Raw genomic sequence first — 24,607 nt, forward strand, 5'->3', positions numbered from 1 at the left:
ATAATCTTCTCATTTTCCGTAGAACCTTACCCTCAGTGTTCTCATCACTGGGATCAAACTAGTTCTCCATGGTGTTAATTGTGTATCAATTGTTTAATTATATGCAGGTGGAGGGTGTTAATTGGGGTCTTACTTGAGCATTTATAAGGAGCCACTTACAGAGACTGATCGAGATTTTCACTGATGAGCTATTTGTTTGTAATCCTTTTTCCTCTGTACAATAAATGTGAAACTGAGCATCATCCTTCAACAACAACGGGCTGGATTTTTTACGCCGGGAAGGCCCGACCCAATCCTCCTGGTGGCGGCGAGGCTCCGTGGCGGATCTCCCACAGCTGGGCGATGGGATCTCAATTAACATATTCAAATCAATATTGAATTTTTAAATTTAAATTGACTTACCTGTGATCTTGAGGGCCCGCCGCAATCTACGGTGCGGCAGACGGCACTCCCGTGCCTTCCAATCCCTGTCTGGGGAAACGCGGTGCCACACTGGTGCGGAGGGGGGAGGAGGTAAGTTTGTCAGTGCAGGGGGGGAGTGGGGGGAAAGGGGTAAAATAAACACAATGGATGTAGGGGATGGTGGGAAGGGTTGAACCTTAAACTTTGTGCAGTTTGTTAGGGGGAAGGTCTGGTGTAAAAGGTAAGTGTTTTTGGGGAGAAAGGGCAAATAGTTAATGGAATTGATATTGAGGGGAGTGGGAAATGGGGTGTTATGAATTTATTTATTTAATTTTGGGGGTTACTTCTTTAAAAATGTAAAAGTGCCGGCAGGGCTGGCTGTCCACTAAGAATGGCGCCAGCACCTGTGCATAGGTAGCTAACGCCATTGCTGGTGACGGACAGCCCGCCCCCTGCACATCATTGGGGATGCAGGCCACCCTGTCAATTTAAATGAGCCGCGGTGCGGGAGATTACGGCAGCTCTTTGGCGTGCGGCCCGCCGGGTGGGCGGCCATTTTTGAGCTCGTCACTGAAATCAGTGGCGGGCTCTTAAAATTCAGTCCAATCTTTCTAGAATTTAGCATGGCAGCAGAGGATGGTTGTCTAAAGCTAGAGATTGGAAACTAAGAAAAATTCTTTCACATAGAAAACTAAAATCTCACTGGTTATTGTGGAAAATATGGGAGAAAGCAAGTGTAAATTGTCACAGTATGATTACCCTCCAATGTTCTCTGAGTCTGAACCATATGACGAGTGGAAGAATGAAGTGGATATAGGGACATGGGTTACATCACTACCAAAGAGGAAATAAGGTGTGGCCTCGACGTTGTCACTGGGGCTGAGCCAAAATCCTGGAACTCCCTTGCTAACAGTGCTGTGGGTGTACCTACACCCCAAGGACTGCAGCGGTTCAAGAAGGCCTTCTCAAGGGCAATCAGGGATGGGCAATAAATGCTAGCCTAGCCAGCAATGCCCACGTCCCATGAACAAATAAAAAAAAAGCTTCCTACCAAAAGTAAAATCACAAGTTAAGTGCTTTTTGAACTGAATGCTCATCAATTGGACACTGATGAAGGGTTGGATGTTCTGTTAGAATTTTTGGATGAAATTTACAAGAAAGATGACCTATTGAATGCGTATGAGGCACGTTCAGACTTTGATAGATTTTGTAAAACAGACAGTTATTCAATGGAACAATATATCATGGACTTTAACAGACTATATAGAAGGTTGAGGAAATTCAATTTGGAGACCCCTGGTTCAATGCTAGCATTTAAATTGCCAGATTGTGCTAGGGAGTCGCATATGGACAGGCTTTTGGATTTAACTCAGATTCAGTTCTTGGAAAAATATTGCCTGTTAGATCAGCTGTCTGCTGCCTTAGAATAATTCCTGAGGCAACAGTCATTTCCAGCAGCCTTGGTAGAACAAACAGGGAATTTTGCAGTGACACAAAGAATGAAGGACTTAATGATTACCGGATCTCGAAATGGTCCAGATACTGAATGCAGGCATAAGTACAATGGAAGAGTTAAAGATAGGAGGAATGAGGATGAAAGCACCTCTAGCAGGTCCGACTATTACAGCAGAAGACAGAATTGGAACAGCAATCATAGGCGAATGAATCACAGGAATGCTCAAGGAACAGTTAATAGGTACTTCAGGTGTGACTCAAAGTATCATTAGGCAAAGTGGAGGAGCAAAGGCCTCGAAATAACACATGATACAGAGAATTCTGAGGTAGAAGAGGAAGATACTGATGAATCTGAAAGAACTGTACTAGTCACAAGGAGTTTTAGTCCTGTCATAAATGTGTTAGTTGCATATTCATTCAACTGTGCCATGTTAGATAGTGTTTGCACATCGACAGATTGGTTATAATATCACCTGGATTCACTCAGTAGTGAGTATCAATGTAAGGTTAAGGAGTATAAAAGTACTACCAGCTTTAGGTTTGGTGATGACAAAATGCTGAAGTCACTGAAGAGCATAGAAATTCCATGTAAAATAGCTGGAGTAAGCCACTTTATCAGTACTGATGTAGTCTCTAGTAAGATACCTTTACTGTTGAGTAAACCTTCAATGAAAAAGGCACAAATAAAACTTGATATGGAGCATGAAAAGACAATTGTTTTTGGGAAGTCAGTGGATTTGCAGTTTACCCAGTCAGGGCATTATTGTATCCCCTTAACAAAACTTGATGTTTCTAGTCAGAGTGTTCAACAAGTATTAATTGCATCAGGTGATAAGAACCAGAGAGAAAAAAGAACAAATTGTCTTCCAGTTACACAGACAATTTGCTCACCCTTCTTGTCAAAGATGAAGAACCTTGCTAAAGGATGCAGGTGTGATTGATGAAGAGTATACAAGAATAACAGAAGAGCTTGGCGAAAAGTGTGAAATCTGTAAAAAATAGCGGAAGACGCCATCGCGTCCTATTGTAAGCTTTCCATTGGCACAAGGTAGTTGCCAAGGATTTAAAGGTATTCTACATTTTACAGACCTGGCAACTAGATTTAGTCTTTCTACAATAATACATAGCAAGGAAAAAAGGGTGATTATAGATAAAATCATGGAGAAATGGATAAGGATTGGACTTGGTACCAGCAAAATTTCTGACTGATAATGGAACGGAATTTGCCAATGATGGGTTTAGGGACATGTATGAAAACATGAACATTATGATTATGAATACTGCAGCTGAACGTCCTTTCAGAAATGGGTTCTGTGAAAGGAATCACACAGTGATCGATGAAATGCGGCATAAAATCTTAGCTGACTAACCAAACTGCAAGTTGACAACTACTCTGGCATAGACTGTTCATGCAAAGAATTCACTTCAGTTGGTTGGAGGATATAGTCCTTAACAATATGGACGAAATCGCAAATTGCCTTCTGTACTGTGCGACAGTCCTCCTGCTGTAGAAGGTATTACAATTAACTCCATTTTTTCTGCGCATTTGAATGCTTTACAAGCAAGAAGATAGGCTTTTATCAAGGCTGATGTTTCTAAGAAAGTTCAGAGAGCTCTAAGGCATCATATAAGGCTACCTGAGGTGAAATTTAATTCAGAAGATTTGGTGTATTATAAAAGAGAGGGCCACAGGGAATAGAAAGGTCCTGGTAATGTAATAGGTCATGATGGTAAAACAGTAGTTATCAAGCATGGAAATCAAGGTTCATTGCTCATGGTTAATTGGGGTTGATTACAAAATCTCAGAATCTGAGCAGCTGATAGAAGGAAACGATGCACCTTGTACCTCAAATGCTCATGTATTTTGTGATGAAGGTCCTGAGGAACAGAATATGGTAGATCAAGGGTCGGATAGTAATGTGACCGATCATGATGCTCAGGAAAGAGCTATCACATCCAAAGGCCAATTACCCCGAGCAGGTACTCGGGTGACATATATTCCAGAGGGGTCTGATAAATGGAAGGATGCAACAATTGTGGGATGTGGAAAATCTACTGGCAAATTTAAATATTAGTTAAATGTTCAAGATGATGGCCAAGAAGCAAGGTGCAAGTTCTAATAGTGGGTCTGGAAGTGACTCTTGCATCAGGAAATGGTCATGTACTGGAGAAAGAGCCTCTGGTAGTGCAAGGGAGAGATCTTATAGCAGTACTGCCGAAAGACATCACATGGCTAATAGAGGCCATAGTTTGAACAAATTACACAATGAAATGAAGGCTAAAGAGCAGTCTTGGAACAGAACTAGAAGCAGAAGTCCTCATGACCATGAAGTTTTAGTGGCTGCCAATAAGCTTAAGGATAAACTAATAAGGGAAGCAAAATATAAGGAACTTGATAGTTGGAGAGAGTTTGGTGTTTATTCTGAGGTACCAGATGGGGGACAGACAGACTTGTCACATCGATGGATTTCTACTGAAAAATTCCTTCCCAATGGGACTTATAAAGTTAAAGCAAGGCTAGTTGCAAGGGTTTTGAAGTGTGACTGGGTGATACCGATGTTAGAGTAGACTCTCCCACAGCTGGAAAAGTAATCTTGAAAATCTTTTTAGCTTTTGTCCACATATTTATGGCAGTGTTGATCCATTGACATAAAAGCCACATTTCAGCAGGGTGATACTTTTCAGAGAGAAGTGTGTCTGAAACCACCTAAAGAGGAAGCAGGTGCAGAAGGAAAACTATGGAAATTGAACAAATGCGTCTATGGCCTTAATGATGCTCCCAGTATATGGTATTTCTCGGTGAGTTCTGTTTTTTGGAAAATTGGCTGTACTCAACTAAAAGCAGATCCTGCAATGTGTCACTGGTATCATAAAGGGAAACTTTCAGGCATTTTCATGATGCACTTTGATGATTTCTTATGCAGTGGTACTGTGAATTTTGAGAAATCTGTTTTTAATACGATTAGGGCAGAATTTAAGTTTGTTGAGCCTTTAAATATATTGGTTTAGATATTAAGCTGAATAGGTCTGGAATAACTTTAAATCAACAATCCTATTTAGAGAGTGTTACTGCCATCCTGGTTAATCATGCAAGGTCATTAGAAGGATGATGATATATTTAAATATAAGACTGAGAAATTGCAAAGCTTGATTAGTCAATTAAACTGGTCATGCTCTCAGACTAGGCCTGATGCTAGTTTTGATGTGTTGGAGTTAAGTACGATAATGAAACACCTTCAAGTTGAGAATGTTTTAAGGGCAAATAAAACCTTTAAAAAATTAAATCTGGAGAAATGTTATTGAAGTTCCCATCCTTAGGTAACCCAGGCAGCATGAAGCTAGTCATTTTTAGTGATGCTTCATATGATAATCTTCCTGATGAGTATTTGAATGCAGCTGGTTTCATAATATTTTTGATGGGTGAAAATGTGAAATGTTGTCCTTGGAAAGCTAAAAAAAATAAAAAGGGTCATTAAAAGCACTTTAGCTGCGGCCTTGTGGAGGCAGTGGATATGGGGTTCTATTTGTCAAATATTTTAGGTGAGATTCTGAACAGGGGACAAACTGAAGATAGGATATCTGTTGAATTTTATGTGGATAATCATTCTTTGTGAGATAATGTACTCTCGACAAAAAGTATGAGTGTGAAAAGACTACTTATTGACCTTGCTGGATCAAAACAAATGCTGGCGAGAAAGGAAATCTCCAAACTTAAATGGGTAGATGTAAGTCATCAGCTATCTGAGTGCTTCACAAAAAGAAATGCTAGTACAATGAAATTGTTAAGGTTGCTAGAGGAGGCGTGTCTCGCAAAGTAATACTTTCTACCTGATATGGGATTTATTTTGATTTCTTTTGAAATGTTGTTTCAGCATGCTAATACATTATACATAATATAGAGTTTATTTTGAAATGCTGTTTGAGAATGTTAATCCAAGTTTTATTATAGAAGAAAGAGGGGAATCTGTTAATTGTGTACCAATTGTTTAATATGCAGGTGGAGGGTGTTAATTGGTGTCTTACTTGAGCACTTATAAGGAGACATTTGCTGAGACTGGTGGAGGTTTTGAGTGAGGAGCTACTTGTTTGTAATCCTTTTTACTCTGTACAATAAATGTGAAACTTAGTAAAGATAAGCTCCAGTATCATCCTTCCACAACAACATTTCTAGAATTTAACACATGGTAGCTCTTTTATAAGACAGACTATGGCTGATTAGAGCCCTTAACCATTGATTTAATACCTTTCCATTTCGCTTTTCTCTCTCGTTCTCCCCCCAAAAGTTTAATCATATACTGCCCAGAGTCAATTGGCAAATTTCCTAGGCTATTCTTTCAGGCCTTAGATGGTGGATTCTACCTTTCGAATGGGGTCTCCTACTGCATCTACCATTAATCTTCAGAACTTGTCCACCAACTCCTCCCAATCTGTGTTGTCATTTCTATGGTCTTTAGGCAGTTCCCCTAAAACATCTGAGTCTAACATAAATAAAATAGTTTTTTCATTTCTTCCAGATCACACTTCGCCAAAGTGTGTTGCTCTACTATCATCAGATGGTTTTCTACTTCTCCTCTCCTGTCCAGTTTGGTTATATCTTTTGCTAAATTTTTAAGGTCAGTCAATGAGCACTCTTGGTGGTATTGTCTTTCTTCCACTAGGTCATCCCCATTTAATCCAGGTTAATATTTAACCATGCGGAAAGGGTACCTTTTGCCCTTCCCTTTCTTTGGGACGTATGCTGAGGTTCTCCAATCTTCCCCAGGTGGTCCAGAGTCTAATTCGTCTTCCTCCTCACTTATATAGTCTGGTGCCATTACATGCAATACTCCCTAGTTAACAGACAGTTTCTCCTCTAACTCCTTAATTCTTTTATCATATTTTGCATGTTTTCTTTCCCCTTTCTCTCTCGAACTGACCGGTCTGCAGCTTTCAAATCCTCATTCTGTTTTTCACCTTTGCCTGCTTTCTCTTTCTGTTTACATGCTTCCTCCTCCTCTTTGTCACTTAATTCCTGATTCTCCAATACCTGATTTTTTAGGAACTGAATATCAGTGAGATGGTGCACCCTTTCTCGTTCCCAATTTTCTCTTTATTCACTTAGTTCTTCTAACGATCAGTTGACCACAGCCTCCCGATCACTAGCTTTTGTGTTCTTTTCCTCAAATTCTTTTCTTGACCTGGTCTTTTCACATTCATCATTTTTAAACTGTCTCTGGTATGCCACAAGCCAAATAGCTTATAGCAAACCAGGGTAGCAGGTAATACCTTGCAACCACTGTTCTGCCTCACACATCAGTTATCTCTGCTTAGGATCATTCAAACCCATCCCTCATTTAAAGGTAACTTTCCTGCTACAAACTTAGTTGCTGTTTCATCTGACATTTTCCCCTTTAAACTTGAGTGTGTTATTTTATTCTCATTAATTCGAGCCCATCCAGGGATGCCAATTAGATGTAGGAGTTTCTATCTTTTATAAAGCACCCTACTTATAGTTCTTTTGACCTGCGAATTACAAGAGAACAAATTGACTCACTCAAAAGGTTGTTATGCTGATGATGCTGTGCTAGTCTTCACATTGAAACTCAGCTACAAAGACTCATGGACTGTCTATCCCATGCCTGTAACTTGTTCTCCTTGACTATAAGCATCAAGAGAACTGTGGTCATGGGACAAGGTGTTGCACCTCTACCCCTGATCACACTAAATAACATCCCAGTAGAAGTGGTGAGCAAATTCTGCTACCTTGGGTCCAGACAATCTGTCCCTTGATGCAGAGCTCGATACATGCATAGGGAAAGCAGTTATCACCTTCGACTGACTTTCGAAACATGCATGAGAATAACACCAAGCTGACCCTTAGGACCAAGCTGATAGTTTATAAGTTCCGAAGAAGAGTCACTGACCCGAAACGTTAACTCTGCTTCTCTTTCCACAGATGCTGCCAGACCTGCTGAGTGGTTCCAGCATTTCTTGTTTTTATTTCAGTTTCCAGCATCCGCAGTATTTTGCTTTTATGATAGTTTATAAGGCCTGTGTTCTCAGCACCTTGCTGTATGGCTGTGAAACATGGGTGACTTACAGCTACCAGGAAAATAAACTCAATAATTTCCATCTTCGCTGCCTGTGGCACGTTATGGGCATATTCTGGCAGAACAAAATCACAAATGTGGCAGTCCTCTCAAAGTGGCAGTCCTCACTAATCAAACAGAGGCATTTTCAGTGGATCGGACACTTCCACAGGATGCAAGATGGTTGCATACCCAAGGACCTTCTGTATGGTGAGATAGCCAGGGCCAGATGACCAGTGGGGTGACCAAAGTTCCGCTTCAAGGATGTTTGCAAGCTTGACATGAAGGCCCTAAATGTTCACTATCGCATCTGGGAGTTACGAGCTGGCGGAAGAGGGGAATGACGGCACATCGGGCTGGATTTTGTTCGTCCCCCAGGAGTCGGGTTCTGTGGTGGAGGGGCCTGAAGATGGCTCTGGATGAGACCTGCCCTGGACCTCACAACGTGAGGGCCCGGCCCAATCCTCCCAGTGGCAATGAGGCTCTGTGCCAGCACCCCCATCACTGAGTGGTGGGGCCACAAGTTAGGTCTTGAGGGCCTGCTGTGATCATCAGTGCAGCAGCCGGCACTCCTGCAATTTCAGATCTCCATCCGGCGAAACGTACGCCACACTGCTGGGGAAGGGGGAGGAGGAAAGTTTATCAGTGTGGGGGGAGAGGGGGGGAAACGAAGGCAAATCTACCTAATGGGTGTAGGGGATGGTGGGAAAGGTTGAACCTTAACTTTGTGCAGTTTGTGGGGGGAATGTCAGAAGTAAAAGGTAAGTGTTTTGATGGGGGGGAGTGCGGTGGCAGAGTGAATAGTTATTGTAATTGTTATTGTGGGGATGGGAAAGGGGTGTTAGAAATTTATTTATTTTGGGGGCAGGACTTTAAAAATGTAAATTGGGCGGCAGGTCTGGCTGCCCTTTAAAAACGGCACCAACTCCTGTGCGCAGGCAGCTGACGCCATTGCCAGGGACAGACAGCCCACCCATTCCACACGATTGGGGGGAGCGGGCTGCCCAGCTATTAAAATGAGCCACGGTGCTTGCAATTGCAGCAGCTCTTTGGCGTGAGGCTCGCACTGACGGCTTGCCATTTTTTGAGCTCAGTGCCAAGATAGAAACATAGAAAATAGGAGCAGGAGTAGGCCATTCAGCCCTTCAAGCCTGCTCCGCCATTCATTATGATCATGGCTGATCATCCAACTCAGTAACCTGTTCCCGCTTTCCCTCCATATCCTTTGATCCCTTTAGACCCAAGAGCTTTATCTAACTCCTTCTTGAAAACATATGATGTTTTAGCCTCAACTGTTTTCTGTGGTAGCAAATTCCACAGGCTCACCATTCTCTGGGTGAAGTAATTTCTCCTCATCTCAGTTCTGAAAGGTTACCCCGTATCCTTAGACTATGTTCTGGACTCCCCCACCATTGGGAACATCCTTCCTGCATCTACCCTGTCAAGTCCTGTTAGAATTTTATAGGTTTCAATGAGATCCTCCTCACTCTTCTGAACTCCAGCGAATATAATCCTAACCGACTCAATCTCTCCTCATGCGTCAGTCCCGCCATCCCAGGAATCAATCTGGTAAACCTTCGCTGCACTCCCGCTATAGCAAGAACATCCTTCCTCAGATAAGGAGACCAAAACTGCATACAATATTCCAGATGTGACCTCACCAAGGCCCTGTATAGTTGCAGCAAGACATCCCTTTTCCTGTACTCGAATCCCCTCGCTATGAAGGCCAACATACCATTTGCCTTTTTTACTGCCTGTTGCACCTGCATGCTTACCTTCAGCGACTTGTGTACGAGAACATCCAGGTTTCGTTGCATTTTCCCCTCTCTCAGTTTATAGCTGTTCAGATAATAATCTGCCTTCCTGTTTTGCTACCAAAGTGGATAACCTCACATTTATCCACATTATACTGCATCTGCCATGCATTTGCCCACTCACTCAACTTGTCCAAATCACCCTGAAGCCTCTCTGCATCCTCCTCACAACTTACCCTCCCACCCAGTTTTGTGTCATCTGCAAATTTGGAGATATTTCATTTAGTTCCCTCATCTAAATCATTAATGTATACTGTGAATAGCTGGGGTCCTAGCACTGATCCCTGCGGTACCCCACTAATCACTGCCTGCCATACGGAAAAAGACCCGTTTATTCCTACTCTTTGTTTCCTGTCTGCCAACAAATTTTCTATCCATCGCGATACACGACCCCCAATCCCATGCACTTTAATTTTACATGCTAATCTCTTATATGGGACTTTGTCGAAAGCCTTTTGAAAGTCCGAATAAACCACATCCACTAGCTCCCCCTCATCCACTCTACTAGTTACATCCTTGAAGAATTCTTGTAGATTTGTCAAGCATGATTTCCCTTTCATAAATCCATGCTGACTCTGTCCGATTTTACCACTGTTCTCCGAGTGCTCTGCTATAAAATCTTTGATAATGGACTGTAGAATTTTCCCCACTCCCGACGTCAGGCTGACTGTTCTATAATTCCCTGTTTTCTCTCTACCTCCCTTTTTAAATAGTGGGGTTACATTAGCTACCCTCCAATCTGTAGGAACTTTTTCCAGAGTCTATAGAATCTTGGAAGATGACCACCAATGCATCCACTATTTCTAGGGCCACTTCCTTAAGTACTTTGGGATCTAGATTATCAGGCCCTGGGGATTTATCGGCCTTCAATCCCATCAATTTCCCCAACACCAGTTCTCTACTAATACTGATTTCCTTCAATTCCTTCCTCTCACTAAGCCCTGTGTTCCCCAAGATTTCTGGTATGATATTTGTGTCCTCTTTTGTGAAGACAGAACCAAAGCATGCATTTAGTTGGTCAGCCATTTCTTTGTTCCCCATAATAAATTCCCCTGTTTCTGACTGTAAGGGACCTACATTTGGCTTCACCAATCTTTTTCTCTTCACATACCTATAGAAACTTTTACAGTCAGTTTTTATGTTCCCTGCAAGCTTACTCTTGTACTCCATTTCCCCTTCTTAATCAATCCCCTGGTCCTCCTTTGCTGAATTCTAAATGGCTCCCAATCCTTAGGTCGGTTGTTTGTTCTGGCAGATTTGTATGCCTCTTCCTTGGATCTAATGCTATCTCTAATTTCCCTTGTAAGCCATGGTTTGACTACCTTTCCCATTTTACTTTTGTGCAAGACACGAATAAACAATTGTTGCAGTTCATCCATGCGCTCTTTGAATGTTTGGAATTGCCTATCTACCGTCATCCCTTTAAGTAACGTTTCCCACTCCATCATAGCCAACTCGCGCCTCATACCTTCGTAGTTTCCTTTATTAAGATTCAGGACCCTAGTCTCAGAATCAACTATGTCACCCTCCATCCTGATGAAGAATTTTATCATATTATGGTCTCTCATCCCCAAGGGGTCTCGCACCACTAGATTGTCAATTATTCCTCGCTCATGACACAATACCCAGTCTAGGATAGCCAGTTCTCTGGTTGGTTCCTCAACGTATTGGTCCAGAAAACTATTCCATATACACTCCAAGAATTCCTCCTCTACGGTATTGCGACTAATTTGATTTGGCCAATCTATATGCAAATTAAGGTCACCCATAATTACAGATGTTCCTTTATTGCATGCGTCTCTAATTTCCTGTCTAATGCCATTCCCAACATCACCACTACAGTTTGAGGGTCTATATATAACCCCCACTGACGTTTTTTGCCCCTCAGTGTTTCTCAGCTCTACCCATACAGATTCCACATCATCAGAGCTAATATCCTTCCTCACGATTGCGTTAATTTCCTCTTTAACCAGCAATGCAACTCCACTGCCTTTTACTTTTTGTCTGTCCATCCTAAATACTGAATACCCCTGGATGTTCAATTCCCATCCCTGGTCACCCTACAGCCATGTCTCCGTAATCCCGACTATATCATACCTGTTTACATCTATTTGCGCCATTAATTCATCCACTTTATTGTGAATGCTTCACGCGTTAAGGCACAAAGCCTTAAGGCTTGGCTTTTTAACATTATTTGTCCCCTTCCCATTATTTTTCACTGTGGCCCTGTTTGATTCTGGCCCTTGATTTCTCTGTCTATCACTTTTCTTATTCCCCTTACTGTCGTTTGTTTTTGTCTTTGATCCCCCCCTTCTCTGACTCCTTACAAAGGTTCCCTTCCCCCTGCCATTTTAGTTTAAACCCTCCCCAACCACTCTAGCAAATACTCCCCCTAGGACATCAGTCCCGGTCCTGCCCAGGTGTAACCTGTCCAGTTTGTACTGGTCCCACCTCCCCCAGAACCGGTGCCAATGTCCCAGGAATCTAAAATCCTCCCCTCACACCATCTCTTTAGCCACGTATTCTTCTGATATATCCTACTATTTCTACTCTGACTAGCACGTGGTGCTGGTAGTAATCCTGAGACCACTACCTTTGAGGTCCTACTTTTCAACTTACTTCCTAACTCCCTATATTCTTCTTTTAGGACCTCATCCATGTTTTACCTACATCATTTGTACCAATGTGTACCACGACCACTGGTTGTTCACCCTCCCCCTTCAGAATTTCCTGTAACCGCTCTGAGACATCCTTGACCCCAGCACCAGGGAGGCAACATACCATCCTGGAGTCTCGTTTGCAGCCACAGAAATGCCTCTCTATTCCCCTTACAATTGAATCCCCTATAACTATTGCATTTCCACACTTTTTACTCCTGCCCTGTGCAGCAGAGCCAACCATGGTGCAACAAATTGGGCTGTTGCTGCTTTCCCCTGAGAGGCCATTCCCCCCAACAGTATCCAAAGCAGTATATCTGTTTTGCAGTGGAATAGTTCCTGCACTGCCTGCCTAGTCCTCTTGCTCTGCCTGGTGGTCACCCATTCCCTTCTTGCCTGTGGAGTCTGAGCCTTCAGTGTGACCACTTCTCTATATGTGCTATCCACGATACTCTCTGCCTCGTGGATACTCCACAGTGTCCCCAGCCGCTGCTCCAGCTCTGAAACCCGGACTTCCAGGAGCTGTATCTGGAGATACTTCCTGCACACAGGCTGGTCCCGGGCACTGGAATTGTTCCCGGCTTCTCACATAGAACATGAGGAGCACACCACGGCTTTGAGCTCTCCTGCCATGACTTAACCCTTTAAATTAAACCTTTTGAAAGATGCTTAATATCAAATCATATCAATTACTCGAGGGCCCTTCTTCCCTGGTCGTCGTTACTACAGAACCCCCTAAAAAAATACTACTTACTGCATATGAAAATAAACTGTAGACCTTTCTTATCTTAGCTTCTAAGCCAGCTATTTAGATCTATTCCCTAACAGCAGCTACTCACCAACCAATCACCTTCCAGCTTTCCTGTGATGTCACTGTTGACTTTTTTTTTCAAAACTCCGTGCGCCTGGACTGCTCTCACACAGGTCCGACTGCTCTCCACTCCCTGTGCCGGTCCCACTCAGTATCGCTCCTTCCCGCTACTGTTCTTTTAAACTGTGCCGGTCCCACTCAGTATCGCTCCTTCCCGCTGCTGCTACACTTTTAAACTGTGCTGGTCCCACTCAGATCGGCAGCGGGCTCTTAAAATCCAGCCCATCCTGTGGACTGGTGTGCACTATCATGACTATCAGTTGCTACAGCAGCTTGGCAGCAGGTGCCAAAGTCAAAAACAGCAACTCACAATGTCATTTGGCAGCTTCACGTCTGGCACTTGTGGCAGAACCTGTCTCTCAATGATTGGCCTTCGCAGCCATCAGCAAAGGTACACAAAAAAAGATGCCTGACCTAAATGGATTGTTTGCTGCATGTCCATCATCTTTTGTAGATGGAAGGGTGCCATTTATGTAGTCTTGTGGTCACACAGACTGGTCGTGAAAAGATAGCAGCGTTAATAGAATGCAGAAGTCAGGAATTTGGTAACAGTGGAAATTCTCTTGTAGGTGTAGATGAGTATTTCTCAAATTGAACTTTAGTTTAACATTTTGAATTTAAATTAGAATTTTAAAAACTGCAAGCTAGTTAACAGAAACTGCATGTCCGTGGCAGTTAACTGTTAATCAGCTGTAAGTGATTGTCTGAAGAGGTGCTAATTACTATGAGCAGGAATTTGAGTCTGCACTTGTAACTTGGGTGTGGCTCAAAAATGTGTTGACAGTAAGCAGAACCTGCTGAAGCAGCGAGTGGTCATGAGAAGAGTGCAGCATAAATTGAGTGCAAAAGTTGAGAATTTGGTGAGAATGAGAAGAAAGTGCTGCTGCTTTGCCTCCAATACTTGTATTGGTTTGTGTTAGCTTAAGGCAGTAAGTATTTAAAATTTGAGTTCAGTGTTTAGTGCTTAGTGCCAGTTAGTGTGCAGAAAAACAAAAAAAACTTACAACAAACAAAAAGTAGATATATAAAATATAAATAATTTGGACCAAGATATGGCAGTGTAGATAGCATGTCTAAACTGCAGTATGTGGGAATTTGTGAAGTGAGACTGCTCCAGGTGAACACATCTGCCATAGATGTCTCTGTCTCAAATCTCTCTCGCTCAGTCATTGAGCTGTAGTACAAGTCGGAGACACTTTGACACATAAGGGAGGGGGACAGTTTGCTCCAAACTTTGGTCACAAATCATAGAGAGGTTTAGAATGGTGTGATCAATAGAGTGCAGAATAAGGGAAATCCAGGTGAGACAGAGAACTAGGATCCACAGAAATATATCTTATCCAACAGGTACAATGTACTTGCTACCTGTGAGCATAAGGACAGCCAAAATGTGGGTTATGGCACCTTGCAGCAGGAGGCTGTCCAAAGTCAGGAGGAGGAGGGGAAGTGTAATGTAGGGGATTCAATAATTAGGGGGACAGATAGCATCTTTTGTAAGCAGGATGGAGTATTGCTTTCCTGCTGCCAGAGTGAAGGTTATCCCAAACCAGCTTGAAAAGATATTGGAGAGGGAGGTGCAGGAGCAATTCATTGTGACCCATGTTGGGATGAACAACATAAGGAAAAGTAGACAAGAGGTCCTGTTTGGAGACTACCAGGAACTAAGAACTAAAATAAAGAGCAGGACCTCAAGGTTATAATCGCTGGATTATTGCCTGAACTACGTGCAAATTGGCATAGAGATAAGCAGATTAAGGAGGTGAACATGTGATTGAAGGAGTGGTGTGGGAAAGAGGGGTTCCATTTCATGGGAAAGGGCACCAATAAGTAGAAAGGAAGGAGCTGTATCATTGGTACAGGCTCCACCTGAACTGATCTGGGATCAGGGTCCTTGGAGAAAGGATAAATAGGGCGGTCACAAAGACTTTAAACTAATAAATAGGGGAGGGCTCAGGTGGAAAAGGTAGTATAAGTAATACTCCAAAAACGAACTATAGGGAAGAGAGTACAGTAACAGTTAGAAATCGTGCTTTAGGTACTACAATGAAAACTAAAAGATGTAAAGTAATTAAACCAGGAGAGAGAAATAAGGAAAGTGTGAGTAAGACATTCGAGCAGAATCCCAGGTTAGGGTGTGTTGCCCAAATATGCATTAATTATACAAATGCACAGAGTATAAGGAACAAATTGAATGAATTGCAGGTGCAAATTCAACTTGAAAGGTATGACATGGCAGCCATTACTGAGACATGGTTACAAGACGGTCAGGACTGGGAACAAAACATACCAGGTTACAAGGCCTGCAGGAAAGACAGGAAAAGTGGTAGGTGGTGGTGGGTGGTGGGGGGTGGGGAATGGGTTGGGGGGAAATATAGCCTTAATGATTAAGGATGAAATCACTGCAGTGATAAGAGAGGATATAATGACAGATAAGCAGGCAGTGGAGATTTTATGGGTAGAATTAAGAAATAGAAGAGGATTTAAGACTGTAGTCACTCTGGTAGCATTGTAAAGTCATAGATTGTATAAAAATTGGGGGAGCTGTCCCACAGACTAGTCAAGCAACAGCCTGACATAGTCATGCTCACCGAATCATACCTTGCAGACAATGTCCTGGACCCCACCATCACCATTCCTGGGTATGTCCTGTCCAACCAGCAGGACAGACTCAGCAGAGGTTGCGGCACAGTGGTATACAGTCGTTGGGGGGAGGGGGGGTGGTTGCGGGGAGGAGTTGCCATGTGAGTCCTCAACATTGACTCCAGGACCCATGAAGTCTCATGGCATCAGGTCAAACATCAACAAGGAAACCTCCTGTTGATTACCACCTACCGCCCTCCCTCAGCTGATGAATCAGTGCTTCTCCATGTTGAACAGCAATTGGAAGAAGCACTGAGAGTAGCAAGGGCACAGAATGTATTCTGGGTGGGAAACTTCAATGCCAATCACCAACAGTGGCTCAGTATCACCACTACTGACCAAGCTGGCCAAGTTATGAAGGACCTATCTGTTAGACTGGTCTGCAGCAAATGGTGAGAGAACCAACAAGAGGGAAAAATCTACTTGACCTCATGCTTACCAATCTACCTGTCGCAGATGCATCTGTCCATGACAGTATTGGTAGGAGTGGCTACCGCAGAGTCCATGTGGAGACGAAATCCCATGTAACAGTGTGGACACCCTCCATCATGTTGTCTGGCACCATCACTGTGCTAAATGAGATAGACTCAGAACAGGCCTAGCTGCTCAAAACTGGGCATCCATTAGGCATTGTAGGCCATCAGCAGCAACAGAATTATATTCAACCACAATTTGTAACCTCATGGCCCTGCCCATCCCTTACTCTACCTTTATCATCAAGCCTAGGGGTACAACCCTGGTTCAATAACGAGTATAGGAGAACTTGCCAGGAGCAGCACCAAGCATACCTAAAAATGAGGTGCCAACTTGGTAAAGCTACAACACAGGACTACATGCATGCCAAACAGCAGAAGCAGCATGCTTTGGACAGAACTAAATGTTCCCGCAACCAACAGATCAGATCAAAACTCTGCAATCCTGCCACAACCAGTTATGAATGTTGGTGGACAATTAAGCAACTAACAGGAGGAGGAGGCTCCCAAAACATCCCCATTCTCAATGATGGGAGAGCCCAGTATGTCAGGGCAAAAGCCAAGGGTGATGCAGCCAGAAGTATCAAGTGGATGATCCATCTTGGCCTCCTCCTGAAGGTCCCCACCATCAAAAATGCCAGTTTTCAGACAATTCCTTTTACTCCACATGATATCAAGAAGTGGCTGAAGGCACTGGATACTGCAAAGGCTATGGACCCTGACAGCATCCCAGCTGTAGTATTGAATACTTAAGTACTAGAACTAGCTGCACCCCTAGCCAAGCTGTTCCAGTACAGCTACAACACTGGCAACTACCCGACAATGTGGATAATTACCCAGATATGTCCTGTCCACAAAAAGCAGGACAAATCCAAAATTTGGATCCAAAATCAAAAATCCAAAAACCCTATTACTGCCCCAAAAGTCTACTGCCAATCATCAGCAAAGTGATCGGAGGTGTTGCCGACAGTGCTTTTTTCCCCAAAAAATATACTTCATTCATAAAGAATTGTAAAACAAAATATTACAAAACCGTTCAAATTTGACATTTCGGAAAGTGCAATAGAGATCAGATTCCTTCGATACAGAACGTAAGGTGGCTCACAACTCTTGCCATTCCATTTTATATGCAATGTACATTTGCATTACGTAGCAAAAACATTTTTGGTGCATACAGCCTGAGGGGTTTTACATGAGTTCCAGCCCCTTGGTATACTATGGCGGGAGGACCTTTCCCCATTGAGCCTTTGCGTTGGCTGCCCAAAGCTTTAGTGCATCCATCAGCGCATAGTTCTGGACCTTGGAATGTGCCAGTCTGCAACGCTCAGTCGTGGACAACTCTTTGCACTGGAAGACCAGCAAGTTTCGGTCAGGCCAAAGTGCGTCTTTCACCGAGTTGCTGGTCCTCCAGCAATAGTTGATGTTTATTACGGTGTGCGTCCCTGGGAACCCCCCGTACAGCACAGAGTCCTGAGTTACAGAGTTGCTCAGGATGAACCTCGACAAAAAAGCACTGCATCTCTTTCCACACCTGTCACAACATTGCTATCAAGCAGCACTTACTCAACAACATCCTACTCACTGATGCTTAGTTTGGGTTCTGCTGTGGGTCACTCAGCTCTAGACCTCATTACAGTTGTAAGAGATGATAATATTATCTTTGATTGAAATTTGTGGTTGAGAGTTTTGAAGCTATCCAACCCAGGAGTATCAATAGTTAAAATGAAATACAGGAAGCTATGCTGTATACAGGTGTATAGAAAACTGATCAAAGGCCAATAGGGTTTTGAGCTAAAGTAATCTATTATCAGCCACTAGCTGTTTTCATTAAAGATAAACAGAATCATTGATGAAAAAACACTTTAAGGCAATGGAATGTTTAGGGGGAAAAAGGGGAGAAGTTTTAAAAATCAAGTCAAAACCAATAAGCAGACACACTTCAAAGCTATGCTTCACTTTGATGCTGAGTTAGAACCTTGGGAAGACTCACATATGGAAAAACATGAAGCCATGGTGTCTGAAAAGACAATGATAAGAGACTGAACATGTTTTAAAAATGCAAATTTAGCTGGCCTATGTGCGCTAAAGTTTTTTGAAAAGCTGCGAGAGTTACAAATTGATGCTAATTAATGATGTCAGTTTGCCTTCTTCTGAAATGCAGAGAAACTAGAAATTCTCCAGCAACCGTTTGTAAGAAGTCAGTAATTTTACAGAAAATAAAAGCAAAATACTGCAGATGCTAGAAATCTGAAATAAAAACAAAAAGTGCTGGAAATACTCAGCAGGTCTGACTGCATCTCTGGCGCATGACTGGCCCTTTTTTATTATTTTTTTATTTTTTATTTTCATTTTAGTTTGTTCCATCATTCATTTTTTTTACCATGTGCCTGCCTACTGTTTTTTTCATGTTTGTGCTTTTAGCTAGGGCTGATCATTATTCTGTCATTTTACACCCTCTCTGCACTAATGCTTTGTCTTTCACCACACCATTAGCACACTATTTGCCTTTGCCCCATGACCTCCTTGTCAGTTAATCTCTCTGACCCTCTGTCCTATCAACACCTTCCCTTTTGTTCTCTTCTGCCCCACCTCCGATTTATTTGCTTAAAACCTATTACATTTCTAACCTTTGCCTGTTTTGATGAAAGGTCACTGACCTGAAACGTTAACTCTGCTTCTCTCTCCACAGATGCTGCCAGACCTGCTGAGTATTTCCAGCACTTTTTGTTTTTATTTCAGTAATTTAAGGACTCTGATTGTTTAATTGTCCTGTGGTTTTAAAATGTGTGTGTGATCAGGAAAGGAAGTTGCTGTTATATTTGCTGATAAAGATCTTGAACATCGACGAGAGGTGGTGGAATTACTGAAGGAAATGCAAACATATGCTGATCATCAAGACAGCTTCTGATACTGTAGTTTAAACAAAAAATTGAATCTCTCATTGGACAATTGTGGCTTAAGGTGGATTTTGAGAGGACAGTATGAAGTGGTCAATAAAACATCCTGCCCACCTTGCAAAGAATGATTCAGTGCTTAAGCCAAGTGGCTAGGTCAGTTGCTAAAGAGCACGATCAATGGGAGATAATTGCTCACTGGGTGATCCTGTAACTCTTTGTAATGTATTTATGACTAATGGGTGTTTTGTACTGTTAACTCGTCTTCCTACCAAACCTCATAAAGACATTAGTTTATAATTTGGGCTTTCAGTGTTGTCTCATTATTTTCTCTATTTAACAGTAGAGTAGTCTATCAAGGGGTAGAAGGTTACGTCTTACAAGTCTTGATCTAAACGTGAATGGAAGAGCCAAATTCCAGAGTTGAGCTGAGGGTGACTGCCCTTGACATCAAGGCAGCATTTGACTGAGTATGGCATCAAGGTGTGAGGGAATCCGGCCATAATGAGGGGTTATAAGGATAAAAGAATAATTTTCCTATAAGTGAGGGATTAAAAAATTTAAAAAGGGGTTCATCTTCCTAAAAGGTTAAAAAGTTCATTTCTATAATACTAAAAGTCCCAGTGAAAAAGCTTGCTTCATCTTAGAAAATAAAGGCAGATTCTGATAAGCAGAATTCACTCCCTAATGTCACAAAACTCACCACAATTTAAAACATTGATAGCATAGTTTTTCAAACCATCATGAAAGCTACCACAGTTTAATAGTTCATCAGACATCAATGACTTCAAAAGGAAATTGGATGGGCACTTAAAGGAAATAAACCTACAGGGCTACAGGGATTGAGCGAGGGAGTGGAACTGATTGCATAGCTCTGTGGAGAGCTGGAATGGACTTGACGAGCCAAATGTCCTTCTTCTATGCCGTAAATGACTCTATGGTTTTATTCTGACAGCCCTAAACCACAGTCAACTAAATTTTTGACATTACTAATCAAATTCAAAAATTGAATTATAATCTTGAAACACAGTTCGATGACTAATGCAGAATTGATCAGCACAAAACTCACAGCTTACCTTTCTTTTAGAAATCAAAGAGGCCTGGACTTTACCTAGAAATTAATACTTATACAACCTTTCTTAGGAATCAAAGAGGGTGGGCCGTATCGAGAAATAAACAGTTATACAGCATTTTTTGGGAAATAAAGGGGGATGAGCTTACTTGCAGAAGAGGTAACACCCCCATATGTAAGAAATTAGTTATGCAGTTTGGAAAATATTATAAATATTAGAAGCATACATTGGATTTTTAGATTCATTGGACAGGCTCCAATGTGTCTCACGGTAAAACAAATTGGGGTGAGGCAATGATAGTTCTTCCCTTAACTGGGACAGGAATATCTCATCTTGCTAACTCTATAGTCTTCTACTTATGGAGTTAAGGTATTATTTTAATAATTGATGGATAGCCTAATTAAATATTTTACTGTGACAATATTTAGATTTCAAAATTGGATTCTCTACTAGAAACAAGATTGTACTTCCTTTCTTTTTCTAGAACAATTAACGTTGTAATTTATTATCTCACCAACTGTGAATTTCATGTTCGGTTCTTTAATAAACTTTTATTTAATTTAGAAATTATATTGTCTCACAGCCTTCTGTGTCACTAACTCATGGACCTGTATTCCTACACTCTTTGGTGGGGAGGTACATTACTGAGGAGAGACTCCCGGACCCTTATAATGTCCGGGTTATTATAATCTGGCTGAAACTTGTTAAAAAGGCTACCTGGAGGACAGTAATATTCTCACCTGGTTCCTTTCCTTTAAGGAGAGTTAGATCAGTCCTTCAGAACAATTCAAGTGTCTTTGGGATCTGTCTTTCTCAACCTTAAGTGATAGTGATCATCTGAGAAGTATGCACATCTGGATATCACTAAAAAAGGGGCTAGGATTATAATCCACTACAAAGAAGTCATAGCCAAATTGAATTCAATGGGAATCAAGGGAAAGCTTTCCACTGGTTGGAGTCATACCTAGCACAAAGGAAGATGGTTGTGGTTGTTGGAAGCCAATCATCTCATCCCGAGGGCAGTGTTGTAGGAGTTCCTGAGGGTAGTGTCCTAGGCCCAACCATCTTCAGCTGCTTCATCAATAACCTTTCCTCCATCATAAGGTCAGAAATGGGGATGTTCACTGATGATTGTACGATGTTCAGTACCATTCGCAACTCTTTAGATACTGAAGCAGTCCGTGTCCATATGCAGCAAGACCTGGACAACATTCAGGCTTGGGCTAATAAGTGGCAAGTAATATTTGTGTCACACAGTGCCAGGCAATGGCCATCTTCATTATAGAGAATCTAACCATATCCCCATGACATTCAACAGCATTACAATCGTTGAATTCCCCCACCATCAATATCCATAGATATCCATTGATCAGAAACATTACTGGACCAGCCATATAAATACTGTGGCTCAAGAGAAGGTCAGAGGCTTATAGTGAATATTGGTTGATAGCCTATCCCCCAAAATGGAGATAGAGAAATCGAGGAAGGGAAGGCAAGAGTCGGAGATGGACCATGTGAAGGTGAGAGAAAGGTGGAAATTGGAAACAAAGTCAATTAAATTTTCCAGTTCAGGGCAGCAGCATGAAACAGCACAAATACTGTCACTAATGTACTGGAAGAGGTGAAGGAGGACCCTGAGTAGGAGTTGAACAAGGAATGTTCCACATATGCAACAAAAAGGCAGGCATAACTAGGACCCATGCAGGTACACATAGCAACATCTTTTATTTGGAGGAAGTGAGTGTAGTCGAAGCAGAACAAATTCAGCCAGACAGAGTAGGATGATAGTGGATGAGATTGGTTGGGTCTCCATTCAAGAAAGAAGCGGAGCGTGCTCAGACCATCCTGGTGGGGCATGGATATGTAGGAGATTGGATGTCCATGGTGAATAGGAGACGGTGAGGGCCAGGAAACTGTTGAAGTGATGGAGAACATCAGAAGAGTCACAGAGGTAGGTGGGAACAGACTGGACAAGGGGAGTAAAAATAGAGTTGATGTAGGAAGAAATCTGTTCAGAGGGCTAGAACAGGCTGAAACAATGAATCTACCAGGGCAGTCTTGTTTGTAGTTTGTGCGAAGAAGGTAGAAATGGGCTCTACAGGGCTGGGGAACTATGAGATTGGAGGCCATGGAGGGAAGATCTCCAGAGGAGATGAGGTCAGTGACAGTCCTGGATATAATGGCTTGATGCTCGGTAGTGGGGTCATAGTCTGGGGGAGGTAGGAGGAAATGCCAGAAAGTTGGCGTTCAGCCTCTGCTAGGTAGAGGTCAGGACACCAGACAACAAATGCACCACCCTTGTCAGCAGGTTTGATGACAATGTTAGGGTTGGTCCTTTCAATGGACATAAAATCCCGAGGACATGACCCAATAAAAATATATCACCCAATCAGTATGGGCAGGACCAGTGCAATGTCACACACTCTGCAAATTACACTTGGTGTTGCTGTGATGTCAGGTATAGTTATGCTGAATCTTTTGTATTGACGCAAAACATTTTGAGGCATGCATTAACATAAAAATGGGGTAATCCATCTCAGAACATAATAAGAAATCATAGCAGGAATAGACCGTATGGTCCATCAAGCCTCCAGTGCCATTTAATAAGATCATGGCTGATCTTCTGCCTCAACTTCAATTTCCTGCCTGCTCCCCATATCCATTGAGTCCCTGAGAGACCAAAGATCTGTCCATCCCAGCCTTAAATGTATTCAACGATGTAGCATCCTCAATCCTCTGGGGTAGAGAATTCCAAAGATTCAAAACCCTTTGAATGAAGAAATAGCTTCTCACCTTAGTCCTAAATGATTGACTGCTTATCCTGAGACTGTGCTCCTGTGTTTTAGATTCCTCAGCCAGAGCAAACAACCTCTCAGTGTCGACTCGATTAAGCCTCTTCAAAATTTTGCATGTTTCAATGAGACCACCTCTATTTTTCTAAACTCCAGAGAGTATAGGCCCAATGTACTCAGCCTCTCATCATAATACAACCCCCTCATCTCAGGGACCAATCTACTGAGCCTTCGCTCTAGTGTCTCCAATGCAAGTATATCCTTTTTATATATGGAGACCAAAACTGCGCACAGTATTCCAGGTGTGGTCTCACCAAAGTCCTGTACAATTGTAGCAAGCTTCTTTATTCTTGTACTCCAATCCTCTTGCAATAAAGGCTAACATGCCATTTGCTTTCCAAATTGCTTGGTGTACCTGTATGCAAAATTTCTGTGTTCCTTCTGTAAGTACACCCAAGTCTCTCTCTCAATATCAGCATTTGAAGGAGTCATGTTCTGTTCCGTCTCCCAAACACACAAAAGTGAAGCTGTGAAAGTCCCTGACAAGATGGTGATATAACACCCAATCAAGTTTGTAAGGCAGCATAAATCCTGCTTAGTCTGAAGTCAAATTGGAAAAGTTCCTTCTGGGAACATTCAAAATTGTACTCGAAGAAAGTAGGCCTTTCTACTTACTCTCATAACATTAAAGATTAGTTGCTCAGTGAACAAGCATGAACACACATGAAGGGCTGGATTTTATTATCCTACCACCGGGAGTGGTAGCAAGTGCACAAAAAAGCAGCGGACCCGCCTGTGATGTTTGTGGCCACACCATTGTGATTACGTGGCAAACAGACATTCAGCATAATAATGGCGGCCGTTCCCCCCAATCACGGGGTGGCATTGCAGACGTGGTTAACGGCACCACCTGTTGTTGGATCAGGTGCTGGCGCTGTCTTCAAAATTCTGCCAACCTTATATTTAGTCTCCTTGCATTGAACAGCAGCTTACTGAAGCAACACTTCTGTTGGTTGCAACTCAGCAAGCATCTCCCTGGGGATCATTCTGACCATGTCATATGTCAGAGCAAGGGTAGCGACCATGGTGAAGTGATGCCTCCCTGCTGATTCTCCTCCAGGCTGCAAGGGAAAGGCGGCAAGTCCTCATCCCCAGCGATAGCAAGAAGTGGTCCTCCTGCCCTGACCAAGCAAGCCTGGGCGGAGATCACAGAAAGGTTAGCAGCCATGGAGTCACCCACCGTAACTGGGTCCACTGCAGGAAGAGGGTCAATGACCTCCTACGCTCAGCCAAGGTAAATTGTGTGGTTCCAGATAGCTTGTTGTGATATGCTTGCCCAGACGCATAAAGACACACGGTTGACACAGCCATTCCAGTGATAGGAAGGTCATAGCTATGATAGCAGATGACTGACTGCATATGTGAGACCAGTCTCCTTCATTTCTAACTTAGCCCAATTGAGATCCAT

The sequence above is a fragment of the Heterodontus francisci genome, chromosome 1 (genome assembly GCF_036365525.1).
Source record: "Heterodontus francisci isolate sHetFra1 chromosome 1, sHetFra1.hap1, whole genome shotgun sequence".
Lineage (NCBI taxonomy): Eukaryota > Metazoa > Chordata > Chondrichthyes > Heterodontiformes > Heterodontidae > Heterodontus > Heterodontus francisci.